At 37.1% G+C, this 22,088-nt stretch overlaps 1 long non-coding RNA gene across 1 annotated transcript; it reads left to right on the forward strand.

Moving 5' to 3' along the window:
- Positions 1-12,688: 12,688 nt before the first annotated feature.
- Positions 12,689-15,060, forward strand: LOC307124467. The gene is made up of 5 exons (XR_013816268.1): positions 12,689-12,780; positions 13,482-13,559; positions 13,709-13,831; positions 14,261-14,394; positions 14,979-15,060. It is a non-coding gene; the product is annotated as an uncharacterized lncRNA (long non-coding RNA).
- Positions 15,061-22,088: the final 7,028 nt, after the last annotated feature.

The following is a 22,088-nucleotide window of genomic DNA, read 5'->3' on the forward strand; positions in this document are numbered from 1 at the left end:
ATGCTATTTTAATGCTCTTTATGAGTTGAACCTTTCAAAAACTGCATTTTGTGACATGAGTCCGCTTCAGTTAAATGTTTCGCTTGGAAACACGGTTATATGTTTGAAGATGGAGGACTCTGCAAAAAAGCCTGTTGACTATTTAAAAACAGGAGGGAGATGCGAAAGGATATAATAGATAGAGGATATGAACTGAGTGTAATTACCGTTGTCTGAGACAGATATAGTTCTAGCTCATTTCCTTAATGGAGCATCTTCACAATGGCAGCTCATGTATCCCACAGACCAGAACTCTGTTATCTAAATAAGAGCCTTACTGCTATTTGTCTCTCTCTACATCCCTCTATGTTGCTTTCTTTCACTGTCTGCCAAAAGAACCTCTTGCTTCCCACTGCTACGTTGCCTTTTAGACATTTAGACCCAAAATTAAACTCATATTATGTCTCTCTATTCAAGTCTTAAACACTGTGCCCGTTCCCGCCACCACCCCTTTATTGACCCCTAACTCGCCCTGCCAAGAGACAGATAATGCCACTCGGCAGACAGCTGCTGCGACTCTAGAGCATTAAAGGAATGTTCCGGGTTCAATACAAGTTAAGCGCTATCGACAGCATTTGAGGTGTAATGTCGATGAGCACTGAAAATACCCTTACAAAAAAAAGAAGAAAAGTTTATTCAAGTGTGCTATTAGTATGCTTCTTTTAAACTAAAAATAAGAAAGTATACTTTCAGTCTACTTTTTATATACTTCTCAGAAATATACTTAAAATTGAAGTTAAATATACTTGACTTATACTGACAGAAAGGACTAAGTATATTTGGCCTGTACTTGTACTCAAACTTAATCTTTTGATCAAGATATACTTAAAAGTATAATTAAGTATTCTAAGTATACTTGGCTTGTATTTGTGTTTACTCTTTTGATGTATTAGTCTATTAAATATACTTTTTTTCACATAGTTTTACAAACAGTCTTATAAACTTTGTTTGAAAGTACTGATTTTTAAAGAAAACCGATATATTCCTAATTCTGAGTATCTGAATTATTTTGTAGGCTAGTCCACTGGTGGTTGTATAGGATCAATGAATGAAATGAATGAAATGAATGAAATGAATGAAATGAATGAATGAGTCCACTTAGTGTACATAGAAATTTACTTAAAATCTCCTTTACTATTTCCCCGCCATTGACTGAATTTTCAGGCTATCAGTGTTTTCACTGTTAGGGGGCACTATTATGCATCTTCTAGTACAGAATCTCTGGATCAAAACAGGTGAAGAAGAAGCAGCACAAACAAGCGATAGAAGCATTGCTCACACAAATGTAAAATAACGCAATCATCAATATTAAAGCTGCAGTATGTAACATTTTTGTTATATCCAAAAACCACTAGGCCAGTGTTATATATTTTGTTCAGTTGAGTACAATATCCAAAATGTTTCCAACTATTTGTAAATCGTGAGAAAATTGCTATTTTAACCAAGGAAACGGGACGTGTGAGAGAGTCACCTGTCAATTGCGTCATATCTGCGTACCCCTCGGTTTCCGAGGAAAACAGAAACTCTTTACTCTTACTGCAGTGTGCAACAAGTGTCATAGCAGCCACTGAGCGAGAGCACAGAATATCGTTATAAAATAATTTTCAACGCACTTAAACGTATCTAATATGATAAACAAAGCTGTGTTACCTCATACTCATAACCAGAAAAGTGGAAATGGCGCCGGCGACTGTGGCATAATACTGTGGCTTGCAAGGCATGTGTTGCGTTCATCTTATTAACAATCGCTCCAGCGGCCTTACTTGGCTCCCACAACACTCGGTCCTGCTCTGCTTCATACTACAGTAACGTTAATAATCGCATCCATGAACGTGATTTCTTTTCCACCGGCTGTGAGGTGGAGACCACATGTCCCAAGATTCTGCGCTCAAACTTGGCGTCATCAAGCTACGCCTTTGTTTTGAATAGGCGACCTCTAGCGGACGGAAAAGTTACATAGTGCACCTTTAAACAGCATATAAATCAAAACGGCCTAATGTTACTGAATGAAATGTCAACCCAGAACGGACTATAGAACTGTGAAGCTTTGGGGGTGTTGATGGACTCGATCGACTCCATCTATGTTTTGGTCATCATTCTGAATCACATCGGGACGAAGTGCAATTTTCTCAGCTTTTTGTTTAAAATGTTGCCTTTTTTGTTGATAAAAGGTGTTGATAAAAGGATGAATGAAGGTAGAATATTTTTTTTTAAATATACTTATACTTCATAAAATGAACTTATACTTTTTTTTCGTAAGGGTAACTTTAAACTTTTTAGAATAGCACAGATTGTGGTTACAGTAAGGCACTTGCATGGTTCATGTATTAAAGATTAAAATACAAATTTCATTGTTCATTTCACAGTTCATTAAAAGATAATACATCCATCATACATGCATACATACATACATACATACACACACACAACAACATATTAAGTCATACAGTCTTAGTAAATGGCTAAGTTTGGGTGTAATATCACACCCAGAATGGGTTAAAGGGTTAGTTCACCCAAAAATGAAAATTCTGTCATTAATTACTCACCCTTATGTCGTTCGAGACCCGTAAGACCTCCGTTCATATTCGGAACACAAATGAAGATATTTTTGTTGAAAGCTGATGCTGAGAAAGGCTTCAGTTAGGCCTCCATTGGCATTCAGTACATTAATACTCCCAAGACCGATAAAAGGCACTTAAAATGTCATTACAAAGTCCATCTCACCACAGTGACTCTACAATAATCTTACGATGCGACGACAATAGTTTTTGTGCGCAAAAAAAAATCAAAAGAACACCTTTATCCAGCTTGTTATTGCCTTCCGCGTGTGCCTCCACGACGCATGCGCGAGAAAATGACGTAGCGCCGGGGCTCGGGATTCCATGAAATGCACACTCTAACCCCATTTTGAGCACTACGCCGAGACCTAAAGCACGATCAATGTAGAATCCAACAGCTGAGATACGCGCGTCTTCCTCTGATTGTAAACAAATCACTTCTGGGTCATCTGTCCGAACGCCGGATCTGCGTCATATTCTCGCGCATGCGTCGTGGAGACACACACGGAAGGCAGTAACAAGTTGGAAAAAGGTGTTATTTTGATTTTTTTTGCGCACAAAAAACTATTGTCGTCGCATAGTAAGATTATTGTAGAGTCACTGTGGTGAGATGGACTTTGTAACGATGTTTTGAGTGCCTTTTATCCGTCTTGGGAGTATAAGTGTACTGAATGCCAATGGAGGCCTTTCTCAGCCATCAGCTTTCAACAAAAATATCTTCATTTGTGTTCCGAATATGAACGGAGGTCTTACGGGTCTCGAACGACGTGAGGGTGAGTAATTAATGACAGAATTTTCATTTTTGGGTGAACTAACCCTTTAAGATAGCTAGGTCAAACTGGTCTCACAGAATTCCGTGAAATGAAAACGGGTAAAACTCAAAATCCGTGGCAGTTTCACTGAATCGCCGAAAATTCTGTGATGGGTCCACGGAAGTGATTCCTATGCAAGTCAATGACAGTAAAAAGTAGACATGATTTTAAGAATATTTATAGGCTACTTTTATATTTTGGAGCAACTAACTCCACTCCTACCCAAAACCTACCCACTCTCAACAATATAAAACACATAACAGGCAAATACAAGTACAGTCACAGGTATTTATTGCAAAAACTGACCAAAAACAGTATAAAAGTATTAACTCATGTTGCATTCCAAGTCTTCTGAAGTCACACGATGTCTTCATGTAAAGAACAGAGTTGATCTTAATGTTTTAATCACTAAAATGATGATCCCGCCGCTCCGTAAACACACTAATTCATATCTCATTCAAATAATACACACGACTCTTTAGCGTGACGCAATCTGTCACGAGACACGTGAGAGCCAATGGCATTTTACAATCAAAGCCGACGTAATGACGCAATTGGTCACGAGACATACGACAGCCAATGCTGTCAAAGCTGACGTAACGTTTCTTCCTGCGGTAAAATTTGAAATGTATTTTTGATCTTTGGCGGATGGACTCGACGCTGCTGATCGCTTTTGGGATTTTCTTCACACAAATCAAACGTTTGGCCTCGGAACACTTGGAATATTTGTACTTTTTGAATAAATTGTGCCTGCAGTCGTATCTGCCTGTTATATCCTGTTTTTTATAATACACAAATAGGTAGGTTTAGGGAAGGGATTGGGTTACGTGTTCAAAACGTGTCTAAATACTGTAAATAAAAAAAAAATGAAAATAATTATAAATAAAATTGTGCTGGCTGATTAAATCGAGAATCACACTCTCCATATCATAATGATAACCATGCCCAATGCATCTGTATACTGTCATTGACTTACATAGGCATCACTTCCGTGGACCCATCACGGAATTTTCGGCGATTCCGTGAAACTGCCACGGATTTTGAGTTAAGGGGCCCGTGTTCATTTCACGGAATTCTGTGAGATCAGGTTGGCTAGGTCTACTGTAGTGGACACAATGCTTGGGATAAAAACAACTAAGGTTAAAAACAACCAAGGGTACATTGCTTTCAGAAAATGGTATCAGCAGGAGGAGCAATTAGGGAAGAATTATGGGAGGCATGTGGGCGGAAATGAAGGAGGTAAGAAAGCTTGTGACTATGAAAAGAATGAGAAATTGAGGGTTACTAAGAGACTCCAGTGTCCTGCAGAGTATATTCACTAAGCTAAGCTTACCATACACTCAAACTTTCTTTTCAGAATTGTTTAGCTCATGTGTAGATTACATTACAGACATTACATTAGGACACATAAAATATCTAGCAAGCTGTAAAATTTGATTTAGCATTCTTTTCACAACTTTGAAATTGAAGTTAGTGACTTTACATGTTGGCGGTTGGAACGTGATTATTTACTCAACTGCATGAAAAGGTTTTCAACATGTCTAACAAGACAAAATCACACAGAATAGCAAAGGGGATCTGCCACAAAATATCACACAATTTTAAAAAATCAATTGCTAAGACTTACCGATGTTTGTGTGTTGTCCTCCCAAAATTATGTAACTTCCTGGATGATATCTTCTTCTTTTCAATTTATTGCCGGTTGGCAGACCAGCTTTTGGTGCATTTCTGCCACCACCTGAATTGGAGTTTGAAGCATTGATGGGAAATTTATATTTGATTAAAAAACAACAACAACAACAAAAACATCTCAATTCCTGTTTCTTTTAAAAACCTCAAGACTGCGTATTGCATAGGAATTCATCCACATTTTTTAGCCAGAAGATTTTCTATTGACAATCTAATATTATTTCTTTAAAAAATTGTATTATTTTAGTCCATTGAAATGAAAACATGATGTGGACATGAAGATGTACTGCACAGTAGGAATGACCCAGCTAACAAGCACAGATCTAAGTAGCTATTTTCTCAAAGTGATTTTTGAGTTTGCACACTTCACTCTACAAACTCAGACTTGAGTCTTAGGCCTAGTCCACACGTACACAGGTATTTTTATAAACAGTTTTTCCCACCTCCGTAAAAAAAAAATTGTGTCACAAAACACGCTACGAAGTGCTGTCAAGAGCATGCCAAACCAACAAGTGGCAATAAAACCCTAACTGTAAGAAGCCTGAAAAAAAAAGTTATTGCCGGTTCTGGTTCTGACACAGCAAGCCAAAATCTCCGGTTTCACTGTCCACACGACATCACTGCAACCAGGGTTTCTGAAAAAATTTCAATCCCTGGCAGGAGTTTTCAAAAAAGTTCGGTTTCAGTGTCCGGATACTACGTTAGCATGTGGGTGAATGGCCAAACCGCAGAAAAAGCTGCATTTTGAAAATACCCGTGTTCGTGTGGACAGGGCCTTATGTTCAGCTATTTTTGCATTCGTTTCTCAGAGAAGATGAGCAGACTGAAATATCACATGGTCCTAAGTTTTCAGACCCTTTGCTCAGTTTTTAATAGAAGCACCCTTTTGATATAATACAGCCATGAGTCTTTTTGGGAAAGATGCAACAAGTTTTTCACACCTGGATTTGGGGATCCTCTGCCATTCCTCCTTGCAGATCCTCTCCAGTTCTGTCAGGTTGGATGGTAAACGTTGGTGGACAGCCATTTTCAGGTCTCTCCAGAGATGCTCAATTGGGTTTAAGTCAGGGCTCTGGCTGGGCCATTCAAGAACAGTCACGGAGTTGTTGTGAAGCCACTCCTTCGTTATTTTAGCTGTGTGCTTAAGGTCATTGTCTTATTGGAAGGTGAACCTTCGGCCCAGTCTGAAGTCTTGAGCACTCTGGAGAATGTTTTCGTCCAGGATATCCCTGTCCTTGGCCGCTTTGATCTTTCCCTCGATTGCAACCAGTCGTCCTGTCCCTGCAGCTGAAAAACACCCCCACAGCATGATGCTGCCACCACCATGCTTCACTGTTGGGACTGTATTGGACAGGTGATGAGCAGTGCCTGATTTTCTCCACACATACCACTTAGAATTAAGGCCAAAAAGTTTCTAACTTGGTCTCATCAGACCAGAGAATCTTATTCCTCACCATCTTGGAGTCCTTCAGGTGTTTTTTTTAACAAACTCCATGCAGGCTTTCATGTGTCTTGCACTGAGGAGAGGCTTCTGTTGGGCCACTCTGCCATAAAACCCAGACGGTGGAGGGCTGCAGTGATGGTTAAACAAATCAGTATAATCAAACACAGCTGGACTCAAATTAAGGTGTAGAACCATCTCAAGGATGATCAGAAGAAATGGACAGCACCTGAGTTAAACATATAAGTGTCACAGCAAAGGGTCTGAATACTTAGGACCATGTGATATTTCAGTTTTTCTTTTTTAATAAATCTGCAAAAATGTCAACAATTCTGTGTTTTTCTGGCAATATGTGGTGCTGTGTGTACATTAATGAGAAAAAATTGCTGATTTTAGCAAATGGCTGCAATATAACAAAGAGTGAAACATTTAAGGGGGTCTGAATACTTTCCGTACTCACTGTATATGGCTGAACACAGGTATTGACCATTTATGACATATTGGCTTTGTGAGGTTCTCCAGTTTTGTTGTTGTCGGAGTATCCAACATTTTTAAAGGCACTGCCCTCTTCTAGAAAGGGGGTGGGGAGCAACCGCACATGTGCATATAAAGATACACACAAATTGGGGCATTTAGGGCATTCTATAAAAATATATATAAAATCAAATATCAGAAGTTTAGACTTATATTGGTTAAAAACGCATGTAGATCATAAACTTTCATGATGATGAAGAATTGAAATGTCACATGAGCATGACCACGATAGAGATGATAATCAAAACCAAACAGATGTTTTCGTTTTTGGCAGAGTATCCGAGGCACAAGCTGTAAAGGTTCTGTCTTCTTCTAGAAAGTGGGGTGGGGAGCAGCAGCTCATTTGCATTTAAAGATACATGCACGAAAACAGTTGTTTTTCCTTCCACTTAAAAATTGACATTTACAATATGGTATAATAAATGATCTGTGAAGTATTTTGAGCTGAAACTTCTCAGAAACATTCTGGGGACACCAGAGACTTATATTATATCTTGTAAAAAGGGGCATAATAGGTCGCCTTTAACATTAGTTAATTGCATTACTTAACATGAACTAACAATAAGCAATACTTCCACAGCATTTATTAATCTTAATATTAATTTTTACAATACATATTTAAAATTAAAAGTTGTATGTGTTAACATTAGTTAATGCACCGGTGAACTAACATGAACAAATAGTTAGTTAGTTAGTTAGTTAGTTAGTTAGTTAGTTAGTTAGTTAGTTAGTTAGTTAGTTAGTTAGTTAGTTAGTTAGTTAGTTAGTTAGTTAGTTAGTTAGTTAGTTAGTTAGTTAGTTAGTTAGTAGTACATTATTGTTCAGCCTTGGCTGAAATTTGGTCTTTGGCCTCGCCATACAATCAACATTAAAAATACTCAACATACACAATACATACAACAATTACAATACACAACCCCCACATCATCGTAGTCTAAAATTCATATTCATTCCCACATCACTTAGTTTCTACCCCTTATTCTGAAGACCTACTGCATATGGGACAAACATTTGTTTATATAGTGGCTCTTAGCTTTTAGCTTGGCAATCTAGAGTTGCCTTCCAAGTAGCTTGTGAATGCAGACAAATGCCTCAAATCCCCTATATACAAGCATTTCCCTAAAGACAAGTTTGCAACTTTACAAACACACACACACACACACACACACACACACACACACACACACACACACACACACACACACACACACACACACACACACACACACACACACACACACACACACACACACACACACACACACAATATTAGATGATGAATCTTCATAGTGTCAGGCTAGCTGCGCTATTAAGGGCTAAATGCTAATGCCGTCAGAGGCAGGATGGATAGATCATTATAGAAACATCCGTCATTTTTCTGAGACAGTGCATGAGGCGTCTGCACAAGCGCTGCCTAAAAAAGACCTTAGCCATTAGGGTTAACATTAGCATGATGAACAACATCTCACGTCAGCTTAGTTTCTGATGATGAAAACTTATGCATAAGGAACTGCACTTCATTAAAGATAAATCCATATTATCTTACGATTACATCACATACACGCGAGCAGCATGTATCATGAGAATGCATCAGTTTTATATAACATATTGTGCTGAGAGATTGGAGATGTTTGTGTAACAACTCATTAGCATGTAAAAGCCCATGCATTTTTGTCCGACTCTGCTGTGTGTTTGATGGAGGGATATGAAAGAGGGATGAAATGAGATGGAAGAAATAAATCTTCGGGAGAAAGAATGATAAAGGCATGATGCTTTTTTGTGAGGAAGGATGGAGATTGGACACATCTGTCAACCTATGGTATGCCACGGAGTGTGTGCGTGCATTTGTAAGTGTGAGAATGTCATTGCTGGCCAGGTTTGTGAGTTTGGGGTGCGAGAGATGTCCCTGTAGCTATATGACAAATTTCTCAATCTTTGAAAAATATGCTCGCGTGTTATTCCAATCTCCTTTTTCAATGAGAAACACATTCTCGTTTTTCTCGCCTGCTGATAAACCTGAGGGCGGTGATCTGAGACGTTAAATCGCAAACAGCCCTGGCCACATCATCCATTTCACAAGCCGTCAATTAATCTATTAACGCCAACAATGCTGCCGTGACTCCACCCATCAGCTGTCAATCTTATGACATCACACACTGGCCTTCATTTACTTTGATGACATAACAAGCATGTCAGAAGTCTGGTTCCCTCCTATCCCTGGTTGTTGATATTAACTTAAAATTGTGGAATCAATATCTCCTTGCTGGCCTCATTATTCAGTCCAGTCACTTTAACAGGTGGGGAGATGACAAAGCAATCAACTGCAGACAGCTCAAAGCAGTCATTCTCTTATTTACCTTGCCGGAGCAACAGGACCGCAATGAAACCTGCTGAAAAATTACTATTACCAGGATGAGAACCTCTCTGAAGAATTAATATTGCCAACAAGAGAACCCTAGTGAGATATAAACATTACCAGCCAATGATAAGACTGCTGCATAAATCCAGCAGAAATTCATTTCAAGAGCTATTCTGCACACCTCAAAATAAAATAAAAAAACATTACAAACTCCAAGAGAAGAGGAAGTCTAATAACTATGCGCTTATGCTTCCACACTATATGAGCCGGTGTGAATGATTTCTGCAAATTGGCACTTTCAAACCGATTGAGCCATTCTTTTACGTCATTACCTTAGCATTTATTCATTTGAAATGTCAATGAGGGAGTAATATAATGTGTTAAAGTTTAGTCTGTCACTTTCAGCCTAGATGTAACAGCAATTGCTTCACACAAGTATGGCACCGCAAATAATACTGGACACTAAAAATATGATTGAGACACATATTGATTAGGATTCTGAGATATTTATTATATTATATGTACATGTCAAGTTGTACATGTCCAAAAAAGACCATTTCAGTTCAGTAAGATTGAAGGACTGTTTGATCACATTTTGTTTTTAGATCACAAAATCAACAATGGCACTAAAGAAATGTGTTTTTGTTTGTGAGGGAAAGACAATCTTGTTCAGCTTCCCAAATAACCCAGCGTTAAGGAAACAGTGGATGCAGTTTAATTTCCTGGAGCAACAAAGGAGTTCTGCAAGTGTGTTTGTTTGTTCCCGGTCACAAGTCGAAACCACAGGCTGTGAGTGAAACTACATCAAATGTCTGATTATGTTGAATTGATGTTGGCAATTTTAGGTGCATATCATGTCAACAACACGAACGCATAGTGAATCAAAAGTTATCCAGGGATAATTCCATGACGTGTTGTGTGTGTGTTTGTGTGTGTGTGTGTGTGTCATATGTGTGTGTGTGCTCATGACTCTTTAGCTCCGCCCACTGCACGCATCCAGGAGCTCGGCTGTTTTTGGAAAGAATCAGTACAGTGTATCTGACTTTTATAAATATGATAAAACTAAAGACTCTTTGGAGATATGAAGGATACAACTGGCCAACTGACAATGATCAATAGGCCTACATTTGTTACAGTATGTATTAACTGTTGTTTAATCCCACCGGTTACAATTGTGACCGTGTCTTTTTTCTTATTTCTGGAAGCTCTAAAAGTGTTGTTGTTGGCTTTGGGCAATAAATGCAACTTATAAATGAAAAAAAAAATAAATAAATAAATAAATAGATTGTCTTGATTAAAAGTTATCAATGTCATGTGACTAGTGTGAAAGGTCACATGACAAGATCAGTTTACTTCCTGCTTGCACATCTAGAAGAACATGGGTGCTTCTCAATACTCAAATTGATGCTTCCTTGTTTCTTCGCTCCTCTGTCCTCCAGCCTGTGACCCAGAAACCGTTCAAAGTTAGCCATCTTGAAGGACATCTCAATTCTCAAATTGCACAATGAGGAGGCGAGAAACGAGGAGTGAGGTTGCACAGGTGTATCCTGTGCTGAAGTCTTTCTTTTCGAGAAGCCTGACGCACGTACAAATTAATTCAATAGAACACGTGAGCTTAGGGAATAGCAATATGGCGGTGCGGTGGCTTCACTTTTTATGACGTTGAGCAATCCAGTTCTCTATATAGATTAGTGGAAGCACCCCGCTTCCATTTTGTACATATATTCTTTAAAGGTTCTACTACTGATATATTTTGAGAGTTATACTCCTGCATATATATTTCTGCATATGTACATTTGTTAACGGTCACAATTGTCAGAGGTCTGTCTGTCTGTCTGCCTGTCCGTCTGTCTGTAGCCTACTTATTTATTGTTATTTATTTCAGTTTATAATGAAGTTTATAGCAATTACCTTCCAATTTCCTATAATTTATGTCATTTGTCATCATTTCATTTGATTATTTGTACCATACTGCTGCATAGGAATGCTATTTTATCCTTTTTGAAACTGAGCCAGACATGGTTTACTTCTTTGTTAATGGAATAACAAACGCTTATTTCAACTATTTAACCCAGTCTTTAACTAATTGCTGGAGGTTTGTCTGATTGTAAATGCATTAACACCAAAGACCTAGACTCCCTGTGCAACACAGTCTCACTCCCACTCGTCACATATTGACGCTTGGTCAGGACCCCTCGTCGTCACTTTTTTACGTACAGGGTACCCCTTGAAAGGCATTTTTCGACGTTAAGGGTACTGCAGTGATTCCAATGAGACACCTTTGGCGTCATACATAGACGTGTTGGGCATGTGAATGCTATCATGATGTAACTATTTATTGGGTTATAATTTTTCCATTATGACATGTTGGAGTATGATTCTCAATTTAATCAGCCAGCATTATTTTATTTACATTTATTGATTTGTATTTACGCTATTCAGACACGTTTGAAAGTAGCCCAACCCCGCCCCTTAACCTACCCATTTGCGTTATATGATATAAAACACAGAATATAACAGACAACATGCACACTTTATTGAAAAATGTCAAGTATTCCAACTGTTCCGAGGCCAAACGATTGATTTGTGTGAAGAAAAGACCCAAAAGCGATCTGCGTTTCCCTCCGCCCCGCGGCGTCATATTGAAGACGCCACAGGTACGGCCATACCCCTCGGCGTCAGTCTATAGACGAACTGGGAACTCCATTGCTTTCAATGGGAAACCTTTGCCGGTATTCTATCGGTATGAAATCTCGCTGAAGAAGTCTCATTCAGAATACATCGCGATGTTTGGCATCAGTGCACGTGGGCCACATGTTGGTGAGTAGCCATGAATATTTGATATAAAGTATTTTCTGTCGTTATTGATCAGATTATGTTCAGTCACTGCATTATATCTTTCATTTCCACTCAGGCTTAGCTTTTCTTTGCTTTCTAAATCAACACACCTTGCTAATAGGGCGATTAAACACTGTCACGTGACGTGCTATAGACCTTTTAAACAGTTATTCATATTTAATAATAACAACTAGTGTAGTTTCAACGTGGCATTTGTAGTAGAAGCACAATAAAAACAACCTTAGTTGTAATGTGATGATTGTTGTAAATAGACAGTATCCACAACACTTACCATGCTTTTTAATGCCTTTTAATGTAAAATCCAAATATTGTGATGTAAATAGTACTTTGTCCTGTATATAATGTATCTGTGATATATTATGACTTTTTCTCTTTTTTTTTTTTTAACCTGAAACGACCAAAAGGGCCTTTCGGACTCAGTCAGCCCATTCTTGTTCATGGAAAAGTAATGGAGAAGACCGAAAGCAGCAACAGCAAATATTTGCAATGGTAAGTATGTGTTGGTTTGAACTCTTTATCAAGCATTTGTTGTTTCTTAAACATATTCTTACAAACCCCATGGCTCAATCAGTGAGAACATGTTCTCAAAGTCTTAATAATTCACAAGATTTAACAAGTTGTCATTCATATGATACTCGTACATATTTGTACAAATACTCATACATAATCCTGCAGCTTTTACTCCGACTCCTGCCATTGGCTACAGCCTCAATTCCTGTACATATTTATCATGATTTTTGTAAATCAGTTGCGCCCCTTCTTGGAAAGCAGTCCCAGAAAGAAAAGTTTATATTAGGTCCAATGTATTCTTTAAAATGATTACAAATTGGGCCATTGGGGAGGTCTCTTCACACCTCATGACCTACCTCTGTTTGCAAGAGCGGAAATGCTCACATAACATCAGATATTCAATTATTTTGTCATCAGTTGCACTGCTGATAACGTCCTGTTTGCATGTAAATAATTTACGTGATCAAAAGATCAAGTAAATAATCAACATTTTTAAACAAATTCATATGTGCTACTAAAAATATACTTTTAATAATGGAAATGCACACCTATCAGTGAACTTGTTTCATAAATGTATTTAACATTTAATTATGCAACACTTTTTAAAGAAAGAAACAGTTATGTATGAAATCACAACTTGCATGCAATGTAATGAAATTTCCTTTCTTTCTGTTTTGCAGGATTACTTGCAGATTACTTTTATGAGCCAACCCTCACAAGAGCTACTAGTTAGTTGTAGTGAATCTTGCCGTAATCAGGTAAATAATATTTTTAGTATATCAGTATTTACTCATGAAATGCTCCCCTGAATTGTATGTAAATTCATTTTATTGTAACTGTCTTAATGTATATTTTCAAAAACAATAGTAATTGCACATAAAGTAAGTGAGACTTTCTTGTTTTACAGCAGAGAAGAAAGACCAGACCCTTATATCGAAGCAAGCTAATCGAATAAGTCCTTTGTTTAGGGTGAGGAAGGAACATGGCCATCTTGTGCCCAAAGACGACAGAAAAGTGCGCAAGTCCATTGGTATGTCTTGTATTGATGTATTGTCTTGCTTTAATATGTAGTACAGAATTTGATGTTGATCTCTCAAAGGACAGCTGTGATCCCTTTTTGATACAATTATTATTAAAATGATTGCCTTTTAGCCTAAAGGCTGGAACACTTTTGGCCTTCAATTCTTAAAAATGGCACCGTCTGTTTGTCTTAGATAAAAGCAGACATGTATTGAAGGGTTAAAAAAAGCATTTAGTTGGTATAAACTCCAGGTATTTCTCTATTGTTTTGTAGACCATGGGTGGTTCTGTGTAGCTTTGGAAGATAATGAGTTGTGGCATATATTAGGAATCAAATAGTAAATGTTCTTTGAATTATGTGAAATATCTGGTTAGTTTTTTGGCTTGAAACAAGGCTTTATACTCCCCAGACTAAAACACATTGCATTTGTGTTTTAAGATGGATAGCAAGAGAAGGCACACACTTCAGAAGATTCTACAGGAAAAGACTAATGTGCAGCCAAGGAGGAATACAAGAGGCAAAAACTCCAGTCTCTGAGAACTATGCATGGCCATGGGTGCTTCATAAGCATGGTAAGTCTTGTGCCTCTGTACCTATTGTATTGCCGTATTTTAACAATTTTACATTGTGCAGGCTATCACAAGTGATGCTCTTGAAACAAGTGACAGAAGAGTATGTTGTCTTAAAAGAAATCTAGCATCACTGGCAAAGGCTAAGAAGAGACCATGCCTTTCTAAAATATATTTTTAAAGATCTGCTGTTTAAAAGGTTGCTGTTGATATGGGTAAAATATTTTTTGTCAGTACTTGGCTAATATAATGTGCTGCAATATTATATACATAATGCTTCAATGTGTATATTATATAATGTACTGACTGCGGCTTTGTAAATTTAAATTAGGAATGGGCAAATCTGGGCCTTTTGAAATGGAGAGTTTACCTCCAAGACTAATCGAGCATGCCTGGAATTTGTAACTAAAGTCTTCAGGTTTACTTATAGATAATTATAGGCAGGTGGGTTTGAGGTTGGAGCTAAATCTGCAGGACAATGGATGCTGAGGCCCAGAGTAGCCAACCACTGCTTAAATCATGCAGAACATATGCTAACCTGACTACATTAAACTTAATTTGAATTGTGTTTTTTCTTTTACTTTTAGACCAGGACTGGAGAATGCCTGACAATGGGATGTTACAACTTCTTCCTCTGGTTGAGAAAAGGCTACACCACATCAGTGACCACATCATCTGTTTATCAGTTATACACTGTAGGGTACAAGTGGGCAAACTGTTTAGAAGAAGAAGAACAGGATAGAACATGAACATGATAGAGGGAAGAGCAAGAAACCAGTCTAGCTGTGATAATGTATCATTATTTTTCAACACAATATCAAATCTGTTTTCTGTATCATAGTTGACTGGATGGGATTCTGTGGCACTCATTTGTGTGGCTTCAGCAGCTGTGAATGGATTAATATGATGTTAATGTATTTTTGAAGACCCATTTTTATTTATCTTGAATCTAATTTTTCTTTATGCTACTTTATCAACTGTATACTGTATCCTCCAATAAAGAGTTGAGTGATAAAGTATGGTGAATATTGTGTATGGTGTTTTTAAAGTAAATACACATTTTATGAGTTGATTTAGGTTATCAAAGTAATTAACAATATTATTTTACTTGAAACATAAACATTTTTCATCTGGTTATATTATATTTGGTACAACAATGCACCAAAAAGTTGTATTTGCATGCTGTGACAATACGCCAGTTTTCAGTGAAATAAAGGGAAGGATTTCAAACACTTCAAGCTTAACTGACGATGATCCATGTTGATAAATCCGGTACATCTACTACTGCAATAAAAATTAAAGGTATGCACATTACCGATGTCAGGTACGTGAAAATACATACAATTTTGGCAATGTCTCTTTTGTTATTTTACTTAATGGTGCATTGTCCTATATTTAATAATAATAGTGAAGTGTAAATCTAAATAGTTTTTGTTTACACTGGAAACTGGATAATGGCAAGTTGTTGTGGGTTCATCCATTATATTTATGGGTGTTTATCCATAAAAGAAAATAAATATTAATAATTATATTACATTTCTTTCAAATATTTCTGTATTTCATCAGATGGTCTCACAATACCCATCAAAACCTAATACAAGCATGATGTTAGAATAGAAAAGAGAAAATACTCTGATATTTAAATGTGACTCAAAGTTTGTTGTCCATGATGAGGAAAATAGATCTGTGTATGTTGTACTGCCCTTCCGCCCTCAGGGACCCAATGGAGGCCCCTGGAAGGGCAAAAAAAAGCACATTTCAAATGGCTGTTACTCAAAGTCTGGTTAGCGTATCACAGAGAAAATTGGCAGGACAACTGCTTATGCTATGTTTACTAAATAATGTTGGGCACAGTTTTCAGACAGATATGGAAAGCTGGCATAAAGGTTTTCTAAAAGTGCTCACAGTAAAATATCAAATTTCAGCCTGCCCCTCATATATGTCATAAAGGTTTACACAATGAACATAATTAGATATCCAGTTGTCCATTAAAGATGTCATTTACTTAACATTTATTGTCTCATTATTAAACGTTTTAAACTACATTACCCATATACCTTTGTCAGTGTATCAATGCAATGGGAAACATGGCGCTGTAGTTCATTGAAGTGTGCAGAAATGCTTAGGGTTAGGGTTGGGATCTCGGTAAAGGAGTAATTTCTCACAACATAGCGACACTTTATAGTTAACTTAACGTATTACTAACGTAACAATAACACCAAAACATACTTTGTAACATGAAACGCCATTTTATATCGGTTAAAAGATTGTCCAATCACAGCGAGTTCTGCGATAAAGTCCTAGCCAATGACAACGCAGCAGAACAGAGGCGTCACACTTACTTGTCCATTTATGGAAAATGATGACAGATCTCATCCGGTTCCAACTGAAGGGATATCCTTAAATATTTAATATTTAGGCTGCTAAATATTTATTTCTTCTAATTAATTAATACAACTCACATTTTAAAACAAAAATCTCCTTTGTGTGGTTAAACTGATGCATAAATATCTCTCTCTCTCTCTCTCTCTCTCTCTCTCTCTCTCTCTCTCTCTCTCTCTCTCTATATATATATATATATATGTGTGTGTGTATATATATATATATATATATATATATATATGTGTGTATATATATATATATATATATATATATATATATATATATATATATATATATATATATATATATATATATATATATATATATATGTGTGTGTGTGTGTGTGTGTGTGTGTGTATTTATTTATATATATATATATATATATATATATATATATATATATATATATATATATATATATATATATATATATATATATATATATATATATATATATATATATATATATATATATTAGATCACTTTATGCCATCGTTCACCATCTGAACTCTTGGAATTAAAATAAATGTAACAAAAGCATAATGAATGCACACAATTTTGTAAGCATATTCCAATATTTAATGTCAAACAGTTTAAATACAAATGTAGCGGCCAAACTACTGCACAACAGTATAAAATAACCATGCTGCGGTACAAATAAAAGAAATGAGGTTAAACTTTATCTGAAAATATATTGGTTTCTTGCCTTTAAGGCAAAAACATTAAGAACATTTTACATTCTCAACTTTAAAACTATATAAACTATATCCTTGTGATTATTGTTCACTTCTATTGTAACTAAATGAAAGGCCAATTCAAATAGTTAATGATTATTATAAATGTTAACCATTTTCAGTAAGAAAATGCTTTAATAAAATACATTCATGTTACATTTACATTAGCAAGGTAGTGATATAATGATACCATGTATTTAGTTATGGTGGACATTTACTATAGTGAATACTATCCCACTGTAATAAAAGGTTTAATGAATACATATTGATTTCAAAAGGTGTTCACTCTCACTATCTTCATTTGTTCAAACAAACACTGTTATACAAATGCATATATATGCAAATATACAAATGCAGATATATACATTGGAATATAGCATCATGAAGTCGATGGCAATAAATATGTCCTTTACTAAAACTCCTGATGAGCACTGATGCTTTTTTGATAAAGGCATAAGCAGACATCAAGTACAGTTTATGAATATTGGTTCTGCATATATCGAAGAGATCATTCAAGATTCAAGATTCAAGATTCAAGAGTTTTATTTGTCACATACACAGTTATATACACAATATACAACTGGCAGTGAAATGTAAACAGGTCCGCTCCATGGACAGTGCAAATAACAGTTACAAGAAATTAAATAGAAATAGAATAAAATTAGAATAAAAAGTATTAACATAAGTAGAATTATAAATAAATCAAGTAAAAGATAAAAATAGGAAATAAGATAAAAAAAAAAATATATATATATAAAAAATATGTGGATATGATAAGTGAGATAAACTGTAGACTTAAAAATAAGTGGTTAACATAAAATATATAATATGTATATATAAAGAAGTATAATGTGCAAGGTTTATTACAGGTTGTTACGCAGTAACAATAGGAACGTAAAGTGCAGTGCAATTGCAGTATGTGGATGTTAATGTTAAAAAACTGTATGTTTATGCGTGTGCGGGGGTGAAGTGAAGTCACGTGACTGAGTTCAGGAGTCTGATGGCCTGGGGGAAGAAACTCCTCCTGAGTCTTTCAGTCTTTGCCATCAGGCTACGGAAGCGCTTACCAGATGGCAGCAGGGTGAAGTGAGAGTTTGCAGGGTGATTAATGTCTCTGATGATTTTAGTAGCTCTACCTCTGCAGCGTTTGGTGTAGATGTCCTGCAGAGACGGGAGAGCTGAGCCTGAGATGCGCTCGGATAAGCGCACCACTCTTTGCAGGGCTTTGCAGTCGTGACTGGTGCTGTTCCCGTACCACGCTGTGATGCACTGAGTCAGGACACTTTCTATCGCCCCTCGATAGAAAGTTTTCAGGATGGCTGGTGAAACCCTGAATTTCCTCAGCTGGCGCAGGTGGTACAGTCTTTGCCTGGCTTTTTTCACCTGTGTCTGGATGTGTGTAGTCCAGGTCAGATCCTCGGAGATGTTCACACCCAGGTATTTGAAGCTGCTCACTCTCTCTACCGGTGTCCCGCTGATCATGAGAGGGGAGTATGACCGATGCTGTCTCTTCCTGAAGTCCACAATCAGTTCTTTGGTCTTGTTAACATTCAGAGAGAGACAGTTGTCCTGGCACCATGATGTCAGTTGCTCCACTTCGTCCAAGTATGCCGTCTCATTGTTGTTGGAGATGAGACCCAGGACAACAGTATCATCAGCAAACTTGATGATCGAGGTGGAGCTGTGTGTGGACAAACAGTCATGGGTGGATCATGAGGAGGAGTGGTACTCCACGTGAAGACTTTGAGAAACTGTGACATAGCAAAGGGTGCACCTCACTGGACATATCCTACGCATGCCCAAACAACAACACCCCAAAACAGTTATGAAGTGGACACCACCAGGAAGACGCAGGAGACAGGGAAGACCAAGGAAGACATGAGACAGATGTTTCGTGAAGACCTGAAGAATGCAGGTGTTCCATGAGAAGATGTGAAGAACGTGGCCATAGATCGAATATGTTGGAGGACACATGTTGCCCAGTGTGCCCAGGACAGGACATGATGATGATGTTGTTGTTGTCCCTTTACATAACTGTAGGATTTCCTTCTGTAAAAAGTGTTGCATAATTAAATGTTAAATACATTTATGTAACAAGTTCACTGATAGGTGTGCATTTCCATTATTAAAAGTATATTTTTAATAGCACATATGAATTTGTTTAAAAATGTTGATTATTCACTTAATCTTTTGATCACGTAAATTATTTACATGCAAACAGGACGTTATCAGCAGTGCAACTGATGACAAAATAATTGAATATCTGATGTTATGTGAGCATTTCCGCTCTTGCAAACAGAGGTAGGTCATGAGGTGTGAAGAGACCTCCCCAATGGCCCAATTTGTAATCATTTTAAAGAATACATTGGACCTAATATAAACTTTTCTTTCTGGGACTGCTTTCCAAGAAGGGGCGCAACTGATTTACAAAAATCATGATAAATATGTACAGGAATTGAGGCTGTAGCCAATGGCAGGAGTCGGAGTAAAAGCTGCAGGATTATGTATGAGTATTTGTACAAATATGTACGAGTATCATATGAATGACAACTTGTTAAATCTTGTGAATTATTAAGACTTTGAGAACATGTTCTCACTGATTGAGCCATGGGGTTTGTAAGAATATGTTTAAGAAATAACAAATGCTTGATAAAGAGTTCAAACCAACACATACTTACCATTGCAAATATTTGCTGTTGCTGCTTTCGGTCTTCTCCATTACTTTTCCATGAACAAGAATGGGCTGACTGAGTCCAAAAGGCCCTTTTGGTCGTTTCAGGTTAAAAAAAAAAAGAGAAAAAGTCATAATATATAACAGATACATTATATACAGGACAAAGTACTATTTACATCACAATATTTGGATTTTACATTAAAAGGCATTAAAAAGCATGGTAAGTGTTGTGGATATAGTCTATTTACAACAATCATCACATTACAACTAAGGTTGTTTTTATTGTGCTTCTACTACAAATGCCACGTTGGAACTACACTAGTTGTTATTATTAAATATGAATAACTGTTTAAAAGGTCTATAGCACGTCACGTGACAGTGTTTAATCGCCCTATTAGCAAGGTGTGTTGATTTAGAAAGCAAAGAAAAGCGAAGCCTGAGTGGAAATGAAAGATATAATGCAGTGACTGAACATAATCTGATCAATAACGACAGAAAATACTTTATATCAAATATTCATGGCTACTCACCAACATGTGGCCCACGTGCACTGATGCCAAACATCGCGATGTATTCTGAATGAGACTTCTTCAGCGAGATTTCATACCGATAGAATACCGGCAAAGGTTTCCCATTGAAAGCAATGGAGTTCCCAGTTCGTCTATAGACTGACGCCGAGGGGTATGGCCGTACCTGTGGCGTCTTCAATATGACGCCGGGGTGCGGAGGGAAACGCAGATCGCTTTTGGGTCTTTTCTTCACACAAATCAATCGTTTGGCCTCGGAACAGTTGGAATACTTGACATTTTTCAATAAAGTGTGCATGTTGTCTGTTATATTCTGTGTTTTATATCATATAACGCAAATGGGTAGGTTAAGGGGCGGGGTTGGGCTACTTTCAAACGTGTCTGAATAGCGTAAATACAAATCAATAAATGTAAATAAAATAATGCTGGCAGATTAAATTGAGAATCATACTCCAACATGTCATAATGGAAAAATTATAACCCAATAAATAGTTACATCATGATAACATTCACATGCCCAACACGTCTGTGTATGACGCCAAAGGTGTCTCATTGGAATCACTGCAGTACCCTTAACGTCGAAAAATGCCTTTCAAGGGGTACCCTGTACGTAAAAAAGTGACGACGAGGGGTCCTGACCAAGCGTCAATATGTGACGAGTGGGAGTGAGACTGTGTTGCCCTGTGTTCTACTACCAGTCACATTTGTGACCAGACATAAAACCCATTTTTTCATGGACTTTTCAGTTATTATTTCATCAATTTTTCAATATTTCAATATCAATATTTGAGGAATTGTTCAACATTTGACAAATCGTTATGATTAATTTGCAAACTATTTTCAATTGTAAATTGGATCACATAGTGGCTGCGCCTGAAAACCTAGGCAGCTGGCTCGCTGCCTTATCAGACAATGACTTGCAGCGTTTTTGCATGAAGGCACCTCACAAAACTAATTTCGGACAGACTTCCTAGGCAGTGTAACAGTTTAATGATGTACAGCAAAATAGAGAGAGCTTTGGTGAGAACTAAACAAATATTGAATTACTACATTAGTAATTTATCGCTAGAAATGACATCAGAAGTCGAAAATGTTGGTAAAAAAACGTACATTTACACACAAACTGACCAGCAATTGCAACTTTCGGACGCCATATTTTTTCCCCCCAGCTCAACTGTCAAAGAATGGAACGCACAGGATTGTGGGATATCAAAGGCAGCGAAGGATACATACCTGTATATGCTGCCTTCAAAAATCGGTCAGATGAAGGTTTCATATGGAAGTGGACAGGACAGGAAGTGAAGCTAACATTAGATTCAGACGTGCCTTGATGCCTTCCTACCTTGAAATGTGTCCTCCGAAGGAAGCGTTTTCCAGGTT

Source organism: Gobio gobio (genome assembly GCF_949357685.1).
Source record: "Gobio gobio genome assembly, chromosome: 3".
NCBI lineage: Eukaryota > Metazoa > Chordata > Actinopteri > Cypriniformes > Gobionidae > Gobio > Gobio gobio.